Raw genomic sequence first — 9,886 nt, 5'->3', positions numbered from 1 at the left:
TATTTAAAGAGTATTTTAGTTTTTATGTATTTATGCCAAAAATTAATCAGATATTCAAGAATTAAATGATATCATTTCTAACTTGCGTTATAGAAATGTTATGGATGTCAAACATCTTTTGAATTTATCATAATGCGAATGACGCAGTTATGCAATCGCTTATGGACTAAGAAATTATCGAACCAATAATGATTGGTGAGAAGCATCCTGAACCAGATGATAGTAGCTATACAAAATGTGTCATCAAAAGAGACATTTCAAGCAGTAATCACCATAAAAAATGACTTACTACAATATGACCAAAATATTCAAGAAATTGTTCATGCATTATAAAAAATTAAGAACAATGTGCATGGTTCGCTGGAGGAAGAAAACAAAAAAATTAGATGCATAATTTGAGGAAAAGATTGACTTATACAAATATTGTTGATTGGATGAAGCATTTTGGTTTATATATGGTATTTTTTATATGAAATTTAGTTATTATTCGTTTATATTTTCGTAGGGCATTTGTTAAGGATTTAATTTTTATTCAATAATGCTTTTAGCGAGGTTATCGTTTATCCCCTTTGCCCAAGTTGGGACCGAAGAAAATTATTTATTTGTCGAGGTTATTCATTTATTGAAGGTTCAATTATTGAGATCAGGCTGTATTTTGAACATACGGATAAAATTGGACTCCACCAAAACCGATTATCACAATTTAATTGATTGGTTTCGCGCTACTCTTAAAGCTAGCAAATGACCATTTTATTGTGTTTGTGGGTTTTGGAGGTTTGTTTTTGATGGGTTAGTATAGTGGTTTATTGTGGCCCCTGAGTGTTATTAGCAATTGCAAGGATAGGGTTCGAAACAAACAAACCCAAATAGTGACCCGCTGGACCAGCACCATCCAACCCGCTGACCATTAGGCCACTTGATGGTTCTCCGGTTTTGGAGTTCACTTTTGTCCGTCCATAAAGCTTTGTTTGATGTATTATTCGGAAGAGTCCAATTAACCCGAAACGTAAGATAGTGTAGTAGGCAATAATAATTGGTGCCAGGATTTACTCTATAAACAAGTACATTACCTAATTATAAGGTGATAAAATCATTGATGCATTCAATAAGATTAGCTACAATAATATAAGATTTCTTTTACTGATTCCTTCCAGTATTTCACGTTTTTAACTGTTGCTTAATTGCAGGAGTTTACTGTTATGGATTGTTAGCTGAAGTTTAGGAACTCTGTGAAGTTGTGTGCAAAGTGGGAATGCCCAGGAACTCTTTGCTTTATGTTATATATAGAAATAGGCTTGAGTCCATCGGTCGTGTATAAGTGTAAGCCAATTTTCATCTTAATACAACTCAATTTGAGTCTCAAAACTTCTGTTTATTTCTCTTATCTGTGCAGTGTTACTAACATAAGGATCCGTCGAGACATAGAAGAGTTAAAAAGTGAGATAGAGAATGGATGAATTTTCTGGTTATGGTGGTGAGCTTGTGAGGTTCATAAAAGTCTGGAGTACAGTTTTTCTGTCATTAATTTACTGTTATTAGGTCGCTCGAAATATTACGAAAGGATTTCCAAGACTCTTATCTGTCTTACCAATTGTATACATTTTTAGCCTTCTTCCTCTCAATCTCACTTCTATCCATCTTATTTTGGGAGCAGGGTATTTTATGAGTTGGCTTGCTAACTTCAAACTTCTTCTCTTCTGTTTTGATGCGGGTCCACTTTCATCGAACCCATTACCAGTTATGTGATGGAAGGTTTTTCCCTAGGCTTAATATTTATCTATGGGTATAGCGAACAATATCAACACAAACAAAAATTACACAACTTTCTGATCATCAACTTTTCGTATTTCTTTCATACAGGTATAATAGTCGAGTTACCTCTCGTCATATATGCTTCCGTAGCGAGGATTCTGTTCGACCTGGACGTTGAACCACCATTTGGGAACCTTTTGGTCTTATCATCCTCATTTCATGAGTTTTGGGGGAAGAAATGGAACAAAGTGGCTTCAAGTCTTTTAAGACCGCTAGTATATGAACCTGTACCACGAATTACTAAACGTGGATGGGGTACATATGTAGCCATATTACTATATTAGTGACATTTTTCGTCTCCGGTTTAATGCATGAGTTAATGATCTTTTCTATCAGCCGGAAACAACCCTGTGGGCGTCAACTGGTTTTCTTTATGTTACAGGGGGTTGGTACGTCTGTGGAGATTTACGGAAAGAGATCTTTGAATGGGAAGTGGCCGTTCAATTGGTTGGCTTCGCAACTGATCCTACCTATAAGCTTTATATCATTGTCTTTTTACTTGATACACCCTTCGCTTGAGAAGATTAGGGTCGACCTCATGGTAAATGATGAGATTGCTAATCTCCCCAAGCTTTTAAGGATGTACTAGTGAGCTGAATTATCGTGCTGATTACATGGCGTCTGCTAGCCTTTCATCCATCTATATCGATAATATCCTTTCCTGTGATCCAAATTTCTCTTTCAGGAACAATTAGTTGACGTGTCTTGGTAAAGTGGTAAAGTCTTTGGGTATTATCGAATATCGATACATACTTTACCTGAATCTAAAGCTCTAACCAGTTGGATGTCTTCTTTCCGGTCTGGATGGGTATACATGTTATGCAATCATATTATGCAGGGCATGCATATGTAAGTAAGCGTATGTTATGTAATAATGGTGTGTCAAACCGATCAACAATTCAACAAGGTATGTTATGTAATAATGGTGTGTCAAATCCTTGTCCATTCTCTTTTCTGCTAATATCTTTGCATTTTTGTAGGGTATTCATCTGAAGTTGCTCAAGCTTCTCCAGTTTCTATAAAAAATAAAAAAAGTAACAGTTTCAGAAACCATTTCAAAACCTGCATTTCAAAAACCTCCCTCTTGAGTTCGAGTTACTTTTTGTACAATGAAGTGGATTAAAGACAAGTACTGTTCTCCCATTCAACTCCTCACGTGTATTGATTCTTGTGGAATCCTAGTTCAACCCTCACTGATTATGTTCTTCCCCCACCTTTTCTATCAGTTTTTGTCCCATGCCTCTTACCCTTTCAAACCCTTAAGCATTCCTGCATTGAATTATTCTCATTCCTCCCCCGCTTTGTTAGTAACCAACTCAACCACTTGCTTCTTTACTCCCAGTTTTCTACTTGCCCTCTGCCCTGCTGTGACTAGGTTCTGAGTTGTGGCAGCAACTTATGGCCTTTGTACGGGGGTATGGTGCCTCACTGCAAGAGTCACCCTCTTTTTCAGTCAATACTGGTGTTAATTGTCTCTACTGGTTTTTCTGGATCTGGCTTTTTGCTATGGTAACAATGTTAGCAGTTTCATGGTGTAAAAAACTCAAATCTATCATTTCAAATTTACCTTCTGAGTGCTTGGAATTACCATCATCTTTGTTCTCAATGAATCAATCAGAATCTACTGATGATCATATGCTCTAAAATCTAGATATCAACAAGGTATTTAACATGAATGAAGAACAAGTAGCTGAAAGCAGAAAGCAATCAAACCTTCAAATAATTGCCAAGATACATTGTGAGTTCAAAATGAAAAAAGAGAAATATGGCAGCTAGATTATTCACCAGAATGTTCTCTAGTTTTCAGAGGCAAAGAGAATTTTTTTTTTTTTGTTTTTAAGCTGTTTTCAAGAAATGATGTTCAATATGCTATATCAAAAATTCTCTGGGGCTTTGGTCCCTTCCTGCTGGTGGTCCAAGAATACTTGTTTGGAGTTGCTCCTGCTTCAATAAACATGGATATCATTACTATGTGGGCTAGGCTCATTGATCTACCACCTGAATGCGCAAGTGGACAGATCTCCTATGATATTGCAAGCTCTATGGCTCCATATCTCATGGTGGACAAACCCTCAAGAAGTCTGCTAACATTATCCTGTCCCAGAGTTCTTGTTGAGATAAATGTCAATAACAAACTTTGGGACCACATTCTAGTCAACATGGGGAAAAAAGAACCCATCATTGTGAAGCTATTCTTTGAGAAACTGCCAAAAGGTTTCTGTAAACATTGTAGAATCCTAAATCATCCAAAGAAAAAATGTTCTGCCAGCCAACACATTTACATAACAATGCAGGACACCATAATGGAAGAACTAGCAGAAAAAGAAGAAAATGAAGCATTTGTTGAAGATCAAATGCAGCCTTCAAAGCCACATCAAAGTTCTTGCGCACTGAACCACAAAATTTTCATACAGGAGAAGCAAGTAGCTCACAAATGGACAAGGAGGATGCTAAATCAACTGCTAAGGAAGAGAAGCTATTGAATGAGATTCAGGGCCCAAGTTTCAAGCTAGAAGTCTCACTCCAAGAGACTTTAATTGAAAATGAAGATGCACACTCAAAAAGACCACTGTCTGAAGGGGAGGATATGTCACCAGCACACAAAATACAAAGAACAGGAAATGAAAATGGGAGAGTGTTCAAAAAGAGGGGAAGGAAATCAAGCAGCTTTAGATTTTTTTCATGGACCACCAGAAGTGGTAAATTTTGCTACACATCCTAATTCTTCTTTCCAATTATTTGACTCAGCAGCTTTTGTAGAACCACCACCAGGATTTGAAAACTTCAAAAAACACACTAGACCAACAAGAAGAATCCAGCTGACCAAAGTTCAAGGGAGGGTCTCAGCTGAAATGACTCAGAAGATCAAAGGAAAAGAGAGGACTCATGAGTAAAACAAGGAGGTGGCTTTTTGTAATGGAATGAAAGGAAGAACTACCCTCATTATTGAGAAAGAAACATGGAGGAAGAGCTACAAATTTGAAGCTTATAAGAACTCAAGAAAGAGTACTGGTAACTCAAAACTCTCTATCACTGAAACAAAGGCAGGAGCAAGTCATGGAGAAAGCAACACCACAAACAACAAAGCTGCAATATCCATAGAGGATGCAGAAGGCAGGCAAAACTCATCTAAGAAGACACAAATTGGAAGTGGAAAGAAGAGACTCAGCATGAGAAGGAGAAGATCAAATGTAAACTTGCTTTCAAGATATTTAAATCTAACTAGGAGAAGACCCTGATGAAAGCTATGCTCCATATCACAGCTCAGAGGCAAAAGAAATTAAAGGAAAAAGTCACTAAAATGGACTTTGAACTGATCTCCACCATCAAACTCCCACATCAACTATATCAGCAACATAATGCAACCTATGAAAATACCCAAAATGCTCTCACTACAAACTGTTAAGTGTGCTCAAACCCAACATCAAAACCCTATTCACTCACCTGTTAGAGAAGCTACAAGACAACCCAGCAACCATCCTGCAATCCAGTTCCCTCAATCCATACCATTACCAGCTACAAAATAGAACACAGAACCTGCAACTGAAATCCCAACTAAGCCAACCTCCCCTGCTACTATTGATAGAAACTTGGAGCCAGGCAGAGAGAAACTTCGGATGCATTCCCTCTAAAGCTGCAACAAAGCACAGGGTGAGAAATGGGTGGGGACTGTGGACTCAAACATAGTGAATGATACTGCTAGCTCAAGCAATTGGGGTATGAGCTTGGAGGAGAATCAAGTACTACACAATCTAGTATTTCAATCTAATTCAAATTATGTATCTCAATACAATTTCATGGATTGCCAAGGTTTGAATAAAAACACAAAGCTGTATCTTCAAAACCTAATAAAAAATCAAAACCCAGATATTCTATTTCTACAAGAAACTAAACTTAATGAATCTTACATCAAAGCCTTTATCAAAAAACTTCAGTACCTGGATATGATTGTAGTTGAACCCACATGAGTGATTGGCACTGCAAGAGGATTAGTTCTCGCTTGGTCTTTTAAGTTTCAATCCAATTGATGTTGTAGTCACAGATAGATCTAGAAACTTTGAATGGTTGATGTCTGCAGTTTATGGCTATCCCTATAAAATCAAAAAACATCTCAGTTGGACTTATTTGAGGAACCTAGTAGCCACAGTAGGTCTGCCATGGATGGTGATATGAGACATGGATTTTGTGTTAACTGAGAGTGAGAAGAAAGAGGGAAAGAAATTGAGATCTGAAGCGAAACGTTTCTTCTCTCAGTTGATGGATGAAGCGGGGCTCATGGATATGGGCTTTGTGAGATATGAGTTCACATGGTACAACAAAAGAAAAGAAAAGGCCTTCATAGAAGCTGGACTTGACCGTGTGTTATCAAACCCGGAGTGGTTTGATATATTATATTTCCTAGAGTCATAGTCTACCATCTGCCACCGATAGGGTCCGATCATAGCCATATCTTTTGAGGACTTCCCATGCCGGAAAGATGGAGCTAAACCTTTTAAGTTCTTTGGGATCTATTTGCAAGATAAATCCTTCTTTAGAGTCATTGAAGAAGCTTGGGCCCTTGAAATAGATGACTCACAGGCTTTTTAGTTTATTTCTAGGCTTAAGAATGTAGAAAGACAAATTAAAATTTGGAATAGAGAGTACTTCGGGAAATATACAAAATAATATTAAAAACATAAACCAGGCTCTCGTATATGCTAAAAACATTCTGAAACTCCCAGAAAATAGTCCTAGAGTTAAACTATTCAAGAAGACCTGGAAATATGGTCCAAATTGGAGGAGGCATTTTGGAAAATAAAAGCCACTGATAATAATCTGAGATTAAGGGATAAATACCAGCTATTTCCACTCTTCGGCCAAATACAAAACAAAAAATCTAAGGATAGAAGCCATTAAGAAGGATAATGGAGAATGGTGCATAATCGTGTGGACATTGAGGACACTATCTTTTAGCACTTTAACATCCGAGACCAAATCCTAAATCTGATACGAGAGTATATCGGAAGCGGATAATCAAAAACTTCTAAGACTTCCGACGGAGCTAGAAATTAAATTAGTGGTCTTTGATATGAATCCTGATAAATCTCCGGGACCAGATGGTTTTCCGGCGGGCTTTTATCAAAAAAACTGGAACCTCATCAAAGAGGATGTTACCAAGCTGATTCAACAATTCTTTCAATCCAAAAATTTGTTAAAGGAGATAAATGCCACTTTCATTACTCTCATATCCAAAATAGAGGCCCTAGAAACTCCAGCTGATTTTCGCCCGATATCCATGTGTAACACTATTTACAAAATTATCTCAAAAATTCTTGCAAACAAAATAAAACCCTTTCTTGATAAATTCATTTCCCAATATCAATCGGCTTTTGTCCCTGGCAGGAAAATTACGGATAATATTGTTATAGCACATGAAGTCATACACACTATGAGAACCAAGAAAACCAAAAAGGATTTTATAGGATTACAAATAGACATGTCCAAGGCTTTCGATAGAGTAGAATGGACTTTTCTGGAGGCTGTTTTGACCAAACTAGGTTTCTATGAGGAACAGATAGGATTAATAATGCAATGCATAGGCACTACATCCAGTATTGTCTTAATCAACGGATCCCCAACTAGCTTTTTCAAGCCCACTAGAGAAATCTGTCAATGAGACCCGTTGTCCCCCTACCTTTTTATAATTTGTATGGAAAGTCTGTCCAGAGTTCTCATTGAAGCTAAAAATAAAAAATGGATTAATAGGGTGAATTTCTCTAAGAATTCTATCACCATATCCCATCTTCTTTTTGCTGATGACTGCCTCATCTTCACTAGAACACGTAAAAAAGATTGTAGACGGCTATTAAAGATCCTTGAGATGTTGGGTGCTGGATCGGGTCAGTTGATAAACTATGAAAAATCAGGGATCTGTTTTGGCAAATCAGTGTCCAACAACAAGGATATAGATATCATAGATATTCTCAAGGTGAATAGAATCAAATTAGATGATAAATATCCAGGAATACATTTGTTTACCCATAGGTCAAAGATTCAATGTTTTGAGTCCCTAGCCGAAAAGCATAGATGTCGTTTGGCTGGTTGGTCTGGCAAACTTCTCTTGGGGGAAGGAAAAGGTGTTATGACAAAACATGTAGCGGACTCTCTGGCCACATATCACATACCCTGTTTTATCGTACCAAAAGCAATCTCAAAAAAGATGGATAGACGTAATAGGACATTCTGGTGGGGCCACTCAAGAGAGGATGTCAAAGGTCTTTGTCTTAAAAAATGGGTCGCTTTTTGTATTTCAAAAGAAAGAGGGGGTCAAGGTTTTAAAAATTTGGATTGTTTCAACAAAGCTTTAATCACCAAAACTGTATTATGAATGATACAAAACTCGTATCAACTCTGGGCGAAATTTACGGAGGAAAAATACTTCAAAGGTACTTCCCCTATATGTATTGAGAAAATGAAAGCCAACTGCTCTTAGCTTTGGAACGGATTCAACATCGGCTTAGAAATTGTAAAAAAGTGGAGTATCTGGAAAATATGCACAAGAGACAATATTAAGATATGGAAACACCATTGGTTTCCAATGAATTCCCCTAATCAGCTAACAAAGAAGCAAACTACACCCACTGTAACAAACACCCTTCAACTGGTTAGCGAACTTTTTAACAAGCAAGCTAGGGAATGGAATTCTGACTACCTATACCAAGTTTTTCAGCCTCAAGCTGTTGATAACATAATATACCTTAGAACTACAAGTACCCAGCAAGACAGACTCCTACGGCCATATACTCCAAAAGGAAATCTCACTGTCAAATCGGTGTATCATCATCTCACTCTTCCTATCCAAGGAAATACTGCAACCCCAAGCCCAAACCCTATCTGGTATAAGATCTGGAAGATTGAGGTTCTCCCCAGAATCCAAGTTTTCATATGAAAATGCTATAATGAAATACTACCTGTAATGGCAAAACTGAGCACTAGAATGTCCAACATATCCCCACTCTGTTGTTTCTGCGGTACTGACGAAGAAACCACCTCCCACTTAATCCTCCATTCTCCTTTCAGCAAGGAAGTGAGGGTTGGGCTAGGATGTAGAGGACCAAGTAGTAATGCCATGATAATTATTGAGTGGATAGACAACTGTTTTACCAATATAGGATACACGAATATAGAAAGTGCAACAAGGAGAATAATGGAAGCCACTACATGTTGGTTCGTCTGGAAACATATGTGCGTCAAGAGCTTTAGGAAAGTGCAGGTCAAGCCTGAAACGACAATCTACCAAATCAACTACCACCTCAAACATTCCTACCCAAACACCTCTCAATACACCCTCAACAAAAACCCATGAATCAACCAACTACAAGCTCTACAAATAAGAAAGCCAAAACCAACTAAAACAACTATTATTCGTTGCTACTGCCAATTTCACCCAAATTACTCTCTTGTTATTGTTATCATTGCAGATGAAGATCAAAAAATTGAAGATAACAAGATATTCTCTTGCCGAGTAGCATCTCAGAAGGAAAGAAGCACACTGGGTGTCCTAGCAAGCATGAAGTGGGCACAACAGCAGCATGAAAGAATCTGTAACATCCAACTGGTGAACAAGAAACTCTTGAAAGAACTGAAGAAGAAGTGGAGTAATCATTAATCACGGTGCAACAATAAACTAGTAGATGAATATGTAGATTATATTTCTTATTTCTGCATGTTTGAATGCAATTCCTTAAGGCAGGAGTGGTTGCCAAAATTGCATGAGATAGCCTCAAACTTTCACTCTAACTACTCGAACTTTGAGTTGAGTGATCTATTTCATGATTCTGATGCTTTTGTAAAACACAATGCTCAACAGGCTTTTTGCCTGATTGACTAACCCTATTATATCTATGCATTTTCGAAAAAATAAAAATAAAAAAATTCAACATATATTTCTAAGATTCTTAATACACTAACATGCTACGTCGCCTAGGAAAAAAAGGTGCCAAGGCGCCAAAGTCTATGTGCTCGCCTCCCCTAGCGCCTAATAAAGCATAGCTAACATGTAGTATAGCAGCAAGGGAGTGGTCATACATATATG

General features: G+C 37.5%; 1 long non-coding RNA gene across 1 annotated transcript; it reads right to left on the bottom strand.

The window, feature by feature from the left end:
- Positions 1-3,503: 3,503 nt before the first annotated feature.
- On the bottom strand, positions 3,504-6,065 carry LOC113296167. The gene is made up of 2 exons (XR_003332978.1): positions 5,751-6,065; positions 3,504-5,446 (listed from the first exon to the last, which is right to left on the bottom strand). It is a non-coding gene; the product is annotated as an uncharacterized LOC113296167 (long non-coding RNA).
- Positions 6,066-9,886: the final 3,821 nt, after the last annotated feature.

Source organism: Papaver somniferum, chromosome 7 (genome assembly GCF_003573695.1).
Source record: "Papaver somniferum cultivar HN1 chromosome 7, ASM357369v1, whole genome shotgun sequence".
Classification (NCBI taxonomy): domain Eukaryota; kingdom Viridiplantae; phylum Streptophyta; class Magnoliopsida; order Ranunculales; family Papaveraceae; genus Papaver; species Papaver somniferum.
This window is presented reverse-complemented; position numbering and strand designations above follow the sequence as displayed.